Here is a 12892-nt window from a genome sequence, read left to right on the forward strand (position 1 = left end):
AACAAGTTCAGAAAACGTGCTGTTTCATGACTCTTTGATCTTTGTAAAATGAAAATAATTTAATCATTCTTAGAATCAAATATTGCCATCTAAAACTTAAATGTGTGTCATGAGGACACCACTACAAGTCTAACATGCAAACATGGCGTTTCACTGGCTTTGCCCTCCCACTGAAATGCAATCCTCAATTCCCATAATTCCTTTTCAAGAAAACCTTACTGACATCACTCCCCCATCATCATCTATTTCTAGCAATAATTCCCTATCAGTTCATTATGGTTACAATAGTGCTGTATAACAATCTCAGCAGCATACAATAATAAGGATTTATCTATCTCATGGCTGTGGGTAAATTGATTTACACTGGGCTCAGCTGGGCAATTTTACTGCTCCCACCTGGGCTCATTTACACATCTGAAGGTTGTCAGGGGACCAGCAGACCCTAGACTGGGCTCAACTCTAGCAAACTGTCTCTGCTCCACTTGTCTATCATCCTGCTCCTGGTAACAGGAGGAAGCTCAATCATGCAGGCTTTTTTCACGCCTTTGGTCATGTCATGCCTGTTAACATTCCATTGGCAGAAGCATTGGTCTGAACCCAAAAGAGTAGGGAAATATACTCTGCCTCTTTAGTGGAATAAACTGCAAAGTCACATAACAATGCACATGGATACATGGAGAAGGGAAGAATTAGGGCCATTAATGTGTCCTACCAAAGCCTTGTGTATGGGTACTGAAAGGAAAAATTCTTTTTCCACACTCTACTCCCAATACTTCTGACACCAGATGTCTGGGGGATTTTCCCATTCCAAGCAATTCTCTGACACGAGCTGGATGTCCTATAATTTAATTCAATTCTGACCCTACCTGGAGACAGTGTCAGACCCCAAAGGGTAAGGGCTAAGTCCCACAAGACTGTCCCCTCATTTCAGAACTAGTTGCAAGTACAGGTTGTCACCTGGGCTTATGACCCACTAGCTACAAATTAGGGGTTCTCACAATCCCCTCCTCAGGTTTCATAACTCTCAGGTTTCATAATTCACTAGAATGGCTCACAGAACTCAGGAAAATTGTTTACTTACTAGATTCCTGATTTGCTGTAAAAGGATATATAGAAGGGTTCCTTTTTCTCCATACCCTCTCCAGCATTTATTATTTGTAGACTTCTTAATGATGGCCATTCTGACTGGTGTGAGATGTACCTCATTGTATTTTGATTTGCACTTCTCTAATAATAAGCAATATTGAGCATCTTTTCATGTGCCTGTTGGCCATCTGGATGTCTTCTTCGGAGAAATATCTATTTAGGTCTTCTGCCCATTTTCTGATTTGGTTGTTTGTTTTTTGATATGAAGCTGTATGAGCTATTTGTATATTTTGGAAACTAATCCCTAGCATCATTTGCAAATATTTTCTCCCATTCCATAGGTTCATTTTGCTTATGGTTTCCTTTGCTGTGCAAAAGCTTTTAAGTTTAATTGGGTCCCATTTGTTTATTTTTGTTTTCATTTCCATTACTCTAAGAGACGGACCCAAAATAACATTGCTGCGATTTATGTCAAGGAGTGTTCTGCCTATGTTTTCCTCTAGGAGTTTTGTAGTGTCTGGTCTTACATTTAGGTCTTTAATCTATTTTGAGCTTATTTTTGTATATGATATTAGAGAATGTTCTAATTTTATTCTTTTCCATGTAGCTGTCCAGTTTTCCCAGCACTACTTATTGAAGAGACTGTCTTTTCTCTATTGTATATTCTTGCCTCCTTTGTTGTAGATTAATTGACCATAATTGGATGGGTTTATTTCTGGGCTTTCTATCCTGTTCCATTGATCTATATGTCTGTTTTTTTGCCAGTACCATACTATTTTGATTACTGTAGCTTTGTACTACAGTCTGAAGTCAGGGAGCCTGATTTTTCCAGCTTCGTTTTTCTTTCTCAAGATTGCTCTGACTATTCAGGGTCTTTTGTGTTTCCATACAGATTTTAAAATTATTTGCCTTAGTTCTGTGAAAAATGCCATTGGTAATTTGGGGGATTCACTGAATCTGTAGATTAGCTTGGGGAGTACTGTCATTTTGACAATATTGATTGTTCCAATCCAAGAACACAGAGTATCTTTCCAACTGTTTGCATCATCTTCAATTTCTTTCTTATACTTTTTCAGAGTACAGGTCCTTTGCATCCTTAGTAGGTTTATTCCTAGGTATTTTATTCTTTTTGATGCAATGATAAATGGAATTTTTTCCTTAATTTCTCTTTCTGATATTTCATTGGCAGGAACCCTCCTATACTGTTGGTGGGACTACAGATTGGAACAGCCACTTTGGAGAACAGTATGGAGGTTCCCTAAAAAATTAAAAATAGAGTTACCGTATGATCCTGCAATCCCACTCACGGGCATATATCCAAAGAAAACTATAATTCAAAAAGATACATGCACCCCAATATTCATAGCAGCACTATTTACAATAGCTAAGACATGGAAGCAAACTAAATATTCACAGACAGATGAACATATAAAGAAGATGTGGTGTGTGTGTGTATACATACACACACACACACACACACATACACACACACACACACACACACACAATGGAATATTACTCAGCCATAAAAAAGAATGAAATAATGCCATTTGCAGCAACATGGATAGACCTAGAAATTATCATGCTAAGTGAAGTAAGTTAGACAGAGAAAGACAAATACTGTATGATATCACTTATATGTGGAATCTAAAACAATGATACAAATGAACTTATTTACAAAACAGAAATAGACTCAACAGACATAGGAAACAAACTTACAGTTACCAAAGGGGATGGAGGGGGGTGGGCGGAAAAATAAATTAGGAGTTTGGGATTAACATATACACACTACTATATATAAAATAGATAAACAACAAGGACCTGCTGTGTAGCACAGGGAACTATATTCAATATCTTGTAATAACCTATAATGGAAAAGAATCTGAGAAAGAATATATATATATATATATATATATGAATGAATCACTTTGCTGTATACCTGAAACTAACATAACATTGTATATTAACTACACTTCAATTAAAAACAGCTAGAAGAGGGCTTCCCTGGTGGCGCAGTGGTTGAGAATCCGCCTGCCAAGGCAGGGGACACGGGTTCGAGCCCTGGTCTGGGAGGATCCCACATGCCACGGAGCAACTAAGCTCGTGTGCCACAACTACTGAGCCTGCGCGTCTGGAGCCCGTGCTCCGCAACGAGAGAGGCCGCGATAGTGAGAGGCCCGCGCACCGCGATAAAGAGTGGCCCCGGCTCGCTGCAACTAGAGAAAGCCCTCGCACAGAAAAGAAGATCCAACACAGCCAAAAGTAAATAAATAAAAATAAAAAAAAATAAAAAATAAAAAACAGCTAAAAGAAAAAAAAAGGATATGTAGATGAGTAGCACAAGGTATGGCGAAAGTGGCACAGAGCCTCCATGCCCTCTCCTAGTGCAACACTCTCCCAGCACCAACAGCTCTCTGAACCCCATACTTCAGAGATTTTTATAGAGGCTTCATTATATAGTCATGATTGATTAAATTATTCGTCATTTTGTGATTAAATCAACCTCTAGCCTCTTTCCCCTCCCCTGAGGTTAAGGGGTGGGGCTGAAAGTTCCAACTCTCCAATCACAGGGTTGGTTCCCCTAGCAACCAGCCCCTATCCTTAAGGGCTTTTCAAAAATCACCTCATTAATATAAACTCAGGTGTGGCTGAAAGGGACTTGTTATGAACAAAAAAGGACTATTGCTCTTACAGGAAATTCCGTGAGTTTTAGAAGCTCTGTGCCAGGAACCAAGAGGAAAACCCAATGTCTATTATTCTAAATCACAATATCACAAGTATACACACAAATCCTCATACATACAAAAACACTCCTATTCTGTAGTCTCCTGCTCATCTGTTGCCTCTCCTTAAGATGTCCTTCCTAAACATCTCCTGACTCAGATATAGTTGCAGCCACATTATAGTGGTAAAAGTAGAGACTAGGAGTCAGCCAACATTATTCATATTCTGGATAAGTCACTAATCAACTATGTAACCAGTGAGAGCTCTGAAAATAATCTCTTCAAGTTTCTTTCCAACTCCTGATTCTCAGTTCTGTGTTTAGACTAACTTCCCATCATTCCATTCTAAGTTCCCACAATCATCAGACATCATCTTCATTCATTTGTTCAGCAAACATCTACTGGTATCTTTTGTATATTAGGCCCTATTCCAGGAACTAGGAATTCAGAGAACTATTAAGCCAATCCTCATCTTCCAGGAATCACAATCTAGTGCATAGAACAGACAACTAAAGCAACAATGCCAATGACAATTTGTAGTGTAAGTGCCTAACTATTAGCTTTTTTGATTGTAATGTAAGTGCCAAACATTAAGCTTTTGATTGCCGAGGCATCCATTTCAAAGACATTCATCTCTAATAAACACATTGAGAGCTACACAGCTAGATAGAGAACCAGGCCACCCCATCCATGAAGTTCCCCTTTTGGAAACCCTGGATGACTTAGGTAACTGACCACTCGAGTGACCCTGCTTTTCCCTTCCTGCACTTTAATTCTCATGTCTATGTTTTAAATTCAACAATTAACAGTGAACCTGCAAAAATGTAGGCACCCCACACTTGATCCCACAAAAAAGCAGAGCCCCAGGTCTGCTCTCTCCCTCTCCTTCTCCCTTTCCCTCTCTCTCTTTCTCTCTCTCTACCTGTGACCTCCCTGTTTGATCTTGGGCATGCCCTGTACCCTCCAGGTCCTATGAGTAATAAACTTTGTTTTTTAAGCTCCCTGATGGTTATTGCTAAGGTGTATCTGTTATCGAGTCCAACCTCACTTTGCTTGCCGCACAACAGGCCAATAAATCAGGAGACAAGGTGCTGAGGCAAGGAATAGCAACTTTATTCGGAAAGTTGGCAGACTGAGAAGATGGTAGAATAGGGTCCTCAAAGAACCATCTTATCAGGGTCTGGATGCCAGTTTCTTTTATAGACAGGGAGGAGGAGGACGTGAGGAAGTAAAGCAAAAAGGCCATTTATCTTGCAAAACAGAAGAGGATGTGTTAATATCTCCTTTTCTTCAGCCATTCACAGGTGGGCAGGGTCAGAATGTCTCTCTGTGAGCTGAACAAAGGCCTTTTAGTTTAATAGTCAGGCAGAGGGGCAGGGTTCCCTGTGGCAGGATGCTTACAGCTATAGACTGATTATAATAACAAAAGCAACGAAAAGCAAAGGTTACAGTAAAAGAAACAGATCCAATATGGAGTCAGAATTGCCTCTTCCCTGTTACACATCTTGCAATCATAATAAAAACCACAGGGGACAATCCAGCCACAACATAGGCTCTGGTCTGGGAAATGTCTGTGAGAGCTCACCCCAAGTAGTAGTAGTAACCAGGTGAGTGCTTCAGGCATTCCTAGCTGACAACGTCACCATCAGTAGGCTAAGACTGACACAAAACACAAGTACTTTGATAAAAGTTCTGACAGCTAAGCCTGAAGGAAGGGCAGTTCAACCAAATGGTCTGCTTCCTGTTATACTACATACTGGTGGAAGATGCTAGGTGATTTATACAACTGATATAAAAATTTCAAGTAATCTATCTTGGCTATCTCCAGGATTGGACTGACCCAATTTCTACCACAAAGATACCAAAAGGGTTGGGAGCATGTTTTAACTAGGAAAAGGTAGAATTTGAGCATTTCTGCTTATATTTCACTGGTGAGAACTTGGTCACATGGCCATGCTAGCTATAAGAAAGGCTAGGAAATGAGTTATCTATCTAGTTGCCTATGTGTCTAGATAAGTCTGGGGGCATGGAGTTCAATGCTAAAAAGTAGAAGAAATGGAGGTGAAATATTGAGTACAGCTGTGAAGTTTGTGTCACAAAAAGCTACCCTTAACTTCCCTGGAACCCAGATTTCTTCTATCTTGTGGCTCTGCTTTTGTCATCACATGACTTCCATCTCATCACTCAATAAGACTAAAGAGTCCCCTGCCATTATGGCCACTTTGCAGCCAACAGGAAATGGGAAAAGTGGGATGGTACATGCCTTCCTTTTAAGGGCATGCCCTAAAAGTTGCAAATAACACTTTATCTTATATCATACCTGAACCTAGCTGCAAGAGAGGCTGGAAAATGGACTCTATTAATTGGCTGGTCATGGGCCCAATGGTAAAATTTCTATAACAAGGAAGAAAATGAATAGGTATTGGAAGACAATTCAATTTCTGCCAAGAAACCAAGAATAAACCATAAATGGGTGCCTGGGGGAAAAAACCTAGGTGAGCTTAACAGGCTATTTTCACTCAAGAGTCAAAAGCAAGTGGTTAAGCCTCATCATATATGTGCGTGTCTGATTAAAAGTGTGTGTGTAGGCACAAAAACTGTAACAAAGGCATGTTCATGGGCTACTCCACTCCCTCTTCAGGTGCAAGAGTTGCTTGAAATTGCCTGCCTAGCTCTCCTCCTTACTTCTTTTAGAAAGGAAAGACTCTTTTCTGCTGAAAGGAAACCTAAGCTGATCTTCCAAATAAAATGCTGAGTGGGAGTTAGAAGGGAAGAATATATAATAAAGCTAATTAGTCTGGACCTGATTAATAGGAAGAAATATTTCGGGAATTGAAGAATGAGTTGAATGAGCCTATGGAGATGAGAGAAGAGCAGAGAAAAAAGAGGATTCTAATGAATTCTAAAAAAACTGTATTATTAGTTTTTCTATTAATACATAACTAACTGATAAGCCTAGAGACTTAAAACAACACAAATTTGTTATCTCACAGTTTCCTTGGATCAAAAGTCCAGGCACAACTTAACTGGACTTCTGTTCAGCATCTCACAAAGCTGCAGTCAAGGTGTCAGCTGTGCTGCAGTACTCATTTGGAGCATGGGGTTCTTTACCAAGCACATTCACTCATTCAGTGTTGCCTGAATTCAATTCCTTATGGTTATGGGACTGAAAGAGGCCATATTTTCTTGCTGGCTATTGGTGGCTGGGGACCACACTCAGTGTCTAGAAGTTGTACATAGTTCTTGCCTTGTCTTATAGTCAGTTCACAACATAGGTAAATTTGCTTTCTTCCAGGCCACCACTTCTAAAAGTTCATCTGATTAGGTCATTCCCATCCAGGATAATCCCCTTTGATTAACTCAAAGTCAACTGATTAGTAACCTAATATTCACTGGTCTCATCTACACTCAAAGGGAAAGGGATTACATAAAACATGTAAACCAGAGCGTGGGAATCTCAGGAGCCATCTTAAAATACTGCCTACGGCACTGTATGTCTGAATCCTTTTAACATTTTTTAGAAATGAGAGTAAAGCATGGAACTCCTTTTTTACTTAAGTTGGTTTGTCAAATTATGTTTTATTAACACTGCTAGAAAACGATACATTGGGTCTCAGGATTTAGAAAGAGAGAAATTTCATGGACATTAGGTCTTGAACCATGGGAAAGGATGAATAACTTGTGACAGCTCTTTGTGTCTCTGAAAACCTATTTCAGATATTGTAATATTAGACTCTTCTGAATATATCCTCTCAAATAAATACAGTCCACTATATCCTCTCAAATAATATACAGTCCACTAAATGCAAATATATAAATATTTGCATTTAGAAAATGACTGAACATTTTTTATATGTATCAGAATTGCCTATGTAGAGCCAAAAATAGAAGGATATTTGTCCTTATGAGAGGAAATATTTTATATTTTTTATATACTGCTTACTATACAACAATGGGTGGTAACTAAGTTTATTTGTGCTCCAAAGATTTCTTAAAATGATTTGGAAATTAACTCTAAGAAAATCTGAAAGAGCCATTGTAAAAATGGTGGGTGTTTAAAGGTATATTATTAAATAAATCTTTATAAATTCAGTATTTTAAAAAACCTAAAATGTATTAATGGCCTATTTTTTGTATTTTGATATATTTTACTTCATTTAATATTCACAATGATTTTTCAACATTTCCTTTACTTTCTCCATTTTCACACTCAGGGTAGATGACTTCAAGACCACACAGCTGGTCAGGAGCACACTTGGGAAGGAAACAAACTAGAATATTTCAACTCCATAGTCCTTACATTTTTTGGCTATGCCACAGCGGTTTCTCAGTCATTTATCCACCTATTCATTCATTCAGCAAATATTTCTTTAGTGCTTGTTATGTTTCAATAACAGCCATAAGCTCTCGGTAATAGTGGTAAACAAATAGATCTAAGTTTTGCCTTCATGGAGCTGCTAGTCTGGTGCATTCAGAAATTCAGCTTGAATTTTTCATCCTCTGTCCAGCCTCCCCTCATCCATATAAAAACAACTAATTCTCCCACTGTGTGTCCACAGCACATTATACTTAGTACTTTGAGAGTACACAGCATATTGTATCATGATTTACTGTATCCCAGACAATAAGCCAAGCAAGGTGCCTTCCAGGCTCCCTTCCCAGGATGGCTGCCACACTAATAGGGCACACATCTGTCACAAACCAGAGGATACAAAGGAAAGCAAGGGAAGGAACACACAACCTGAGTTGACTGTCAATTTTAAAGAAGGAAAGGGAAGCCATACCATACTAAATGAGATTGCTAAGCAGGAAACTCAAATAATATGGAAGCTTATGAGTTTACAACACATTTTAACTGCTGGAAAGAAATTGAGTCACTGCAAGTTGCCATCATCTCCTTTCTTGAAGCAATAACTTTTATTCCACCAGAATGGCACCTTCAATAAACATTCTTTTAACATATTATTTTGCTGGTTTACTGTCTTGTTACTAGAGTTTAACATTCTTCTCCATACCTCAAGAGCTTCTCCAGAGAGTAATATATGAAAGCAGTGGGTTACCTATGAAATCCTAGTATTGTTAATCTAAATCCCCATGTATTCTCTTGTTTCTCTGACTCTGAATTATATTAGATCTGAAAATTCGGTGTGATGCCATACTCAAACAGTTACAGTTAAGAAAATCTTTGTCACCAAAAATTAATAAATATGGTATTACAACATAATGTAATATAACATAAAGAGTTTCAGTAAGAAAAAATATGCTAACAGAAGATGCCATTCTTTCTAAAACTAAAAGACATCTATGGTGATTTGTCCCTGGGAGAAAGACTGACTTTTGGATGATTGAATTTGGTATTAAAATAAGAAGTTATTAACAACTGGGTACATACCCCTCCACTTATAAGCTCTGGGACTCTGGCAAATCACTTTTTACAGATTCAGTTATCTTACCCATGGAATGGAGAAAAGTCAAAATCTACCAAGTAGAGATACTGCGAGGGTTAAATGAACAATGCATATCAAGTACGTAGTTCAGTACCTGACATAAGTAACCTCTCAACAAATGTTAGCTATTTTTATTTAACGTATACATGCTAAGCATTCATGTCTTTCTGTATGGAGCAACTAGACTCTTGAGAAAGACTCAGATACAAAATTAGGAAAAAGTCCACCCAAGCTCTTTCCTAAAGAACAATAAAATTTCCAGCTGCTGGAGGAAAATATTGCATATAATCCTGCTCAAGTCTTTTATTAGATTCTTGCTTGACTACTGGGGCCTCTTCTGAGTTTGGCATTTAGAATACTCACTAAATGTATTCTGTACAGAACTCAGCAACATTCCATTCTCTGTGGCTACATGTTATCAGCATCTATTATCTATAATTTTCTTTTTCTATCTTCCTAAAAGAGTTCTCATCGGTTATGGTTACTAGCTGGGCCTTCTCTTTCTCAATAATTACTTCTTTAACAAAATATTTTTATTTTGCTCACAAATTATTCTGCCTATGTGCAGTCGGAATTCTTACAACTATTGACACTCTTCTTGCCCTAATCCAGGCCGGCCACCCAGTCTGACCACTAATCATTTTATTAGGCCCATGGTTTCAAGGAAATCCTTCTTTCCTGCACTATATATGGACTTAGAGTATGAGTGATAAACAAGGCATGAGGAAAACATTTAAAAAGCAGAAGAAAATAACAAAACTTCTGTTAAGTGAATTAATGTCATAAATATTAGGTAAACATATTTTTTAGAGATTATTCCAGGTGCAGACCAGAGACAGAATTTTGACAATTATTTATCAACCTCCAGCTTTATGACAAGCACTCAAATAAATGCTGAGGGCCCAAATGTAAATAAGAGGAATGTGGTCTCTGCCCCCACAGAGCTTAAAGTCCAGGGAATGAGCAGAAAAGACAAATGCCAAACAATAATTATAGTATAATAAAGGGTGAAGGCAGGGGTGAGGTAAGTACCAGGAGTTATAAGAGTGAGGCAGAGAAAGTCATCTATACGAAAAATTTATTATGACTTGTGTCCCCCCAAAATTCATATTGAAGCCCTAACCCCCAATGGGATGGTGTTTGGAGGTGGAGCCTTTGGGAGATAATCAGGTTTACATGAGGTCATGAGAGTGGAGCTCCCAAGATCAGATTAGTGTCTGTACAAGAAGAGGAATAGACCAAAGCTCACTTTCTCTTCAGCATATGAGGATACAATGAGAAGGTGGCTGTCTGCAAGCCAGGAAGAGGGCCCTCACCAAGCCAAACTTGCCAGCACCTTGATATTGAACTTCCCAGCCTCCAGAACTGAGAGAAATAAATGCCTGTTGTTTAATACACCCAGTCTGTGGTATTTTTGTTTTAGCAGCCAGAGCTGACTAAAACCACTCCCATCCACTGTGTAAGGCAGTGCTACTCAAAGTGTGGGCCATGACCTAGTGCCCATCTGCAAACTATTTGTTAGTGGTCCATGATGAGACAAAAATTGGGAGTTTAAGTGTTTGGAAACTTACAGAATTTTATTAAAGGAATTTTATGTCTGCTAAATTTTAGTAACAAAAAGATCTTATACTATATATGTTTTCAATTCATTTTTCAATATAATACGTTTTACTATACTTTATAAAACATTGGTCTGTGATGGGCTGTAAATAAAAGTACCAGCTCTTCACCACAGATGACTTAAGAAACCACACGCAGCAGATTACATTTTCCATTCCCCTCTTATGTCTAAGTAGAGTCTTGGGACAAAGCCCGCCCAATGGTGAGGAGAAGGGATGTGCACCACCTCTGCACCAACATTGGAATGAGGTATTGTGCCTTCTCCACACTCTCTTCCTTCTTTCATCAGCTTCACACAGATGATGTCAAAGTCTGAGGGACAGTAGAGCCATAAAGTAAGAGGAGTCTAATTCCTAAATCATCACGGATAGGAAAGCTGCTCACTGACCAAAACCATCTACATTATGTGAGTATTATGGGTTGAATTATATTGAAGTCATAACTCCCAATATCTCAGAATGTGGCCTTATTTGGGGATAGGGTCTTTACAGAGGTAATCAATTTAAAATGAGGTCATTATAGTGGGTCCTAATCCAATATGACTGGTGTCCTTAAAAAAGGGAGAAATTTGGTCACAGAGACAGACACACACAGAGGAAAGACAATGTGAAGACACACAGGAAGAAAACAGCCATGTAGCTGGAGTGATGCATCTACCAAGTCAAGGAACACCAAGGATTACCAGCAAATACCAGAGGCTAGAAAACACTAAGAAAGAATTCTCCCTTAAATCCATCAGAGAGAATATCTGACACCTTGATTTCAGACTTCTAGGCTCCAGACTTGTGAGACAATAATTTTCTGTTGTTTTAAGCCATCCTGCTTCTGGTACTTTGTTACATCAGTCCTAGGAAGTTAATATAATGAATAACAAATAAGCTGCGTAAAATCACTGAAATTAGGAAGTTAAATTAGTTAGCATCACCCTAACTAATGCAGAGAATGTACTGTGAGGAAGTCCAATGTAGACTACATGGTCAAGGACATTATCTCTGCAGTAGAGGCATTTAACAGAGATCTGAGAAATGAGTAGGAATCAGCTAGCAAAAGGAGAGAGAGTGTGCTGGGACAGGGAAAAGGGCTGATCACATCAAAAAAGCAGAAGGAATAGCATCTAAGACAGAGCTGGGACAAGAAGAGAATATGGTGGGTCCAGAAACTAAAAAAAGTCCAGTGTATCTAGAGCATGGAGAGTGGGATGATTGAGGTAGGTGGGTAAGTAGGTAGGTAGCTAGACAGAGATCAGAGCCTCTAGGTGAGAACTTGAGCCAAAGGGGCATTTGTCAGTAGCGTTAGGGAGGACAATACGGTTCATAGACAGTCATGGAAAAGGGGAATTGTTTATTAGTTCTGATCCAGTCAAGAAGTTGCTTCACACACAAAAAAAGTCAGGATTGATTAACAGCCCCCTTCCCACCCCCGTCCCCCAGTGCCCAAGTCTAGAGGGACCCGGAGGAGAGAAGAGAGATGCTGCTGAAAACACAGAACCATACAACAGCAGCCCTGAGCAGCTGATGTTTTGAAAAGAACATTGAAGAAAAGCAATAAAAAACTGTGGTTAGAAATTGTCTTAGTTTGTTCAGGCTGCTATAACAAAATACCAGAGACTGAGAGACTTACAAACAACAGAAATTCATTTCTCACAATCTGGAGGCTGGAAGTCCAAGATCAAGATGCCAGCATGGTCGGATTCTGGTAAGAACCTTCTTAGTAGTCTGCAGACTTCTCATTGTATCCTCACACCATGGAAAGAGGGTGAGACAGCTCTTTGGGGTCCCTTTTATAAGGGCACTAACCCCATTCAGGAGGGCTCTGCCCTCATGTTCTAATCACCTCCCAAAGACCATTTCCTAATACAATTACCTTGGAGGTTAGAATTTCAATACACAGATTTGGGGGTAACAGAAACATTCAGACCATAGCAGAACTTAAACACCAAAAAACTGAAGAAACAGAAATTGAGAAGTCCCACAATCTGCTGTTTGCAAGCTACAGAACCAGGAAAACCAGTGGTAT

Source organism: Lagenorhynchus albirostris, chromosome 4 (genome assembly GCF_949774975.1).
Source record: "Lagenorhynchus albirostris chromosome 4, mLagAlb1.1, whole genome shotgun sequence".
Classification (NCBI taxonomy): Eukaryota; Metazoa; Chordata; class Mammalia; order Artiodactyla; family Delphinidae; genus Lagenorhynchus; species Lagenorhynchus albirostris.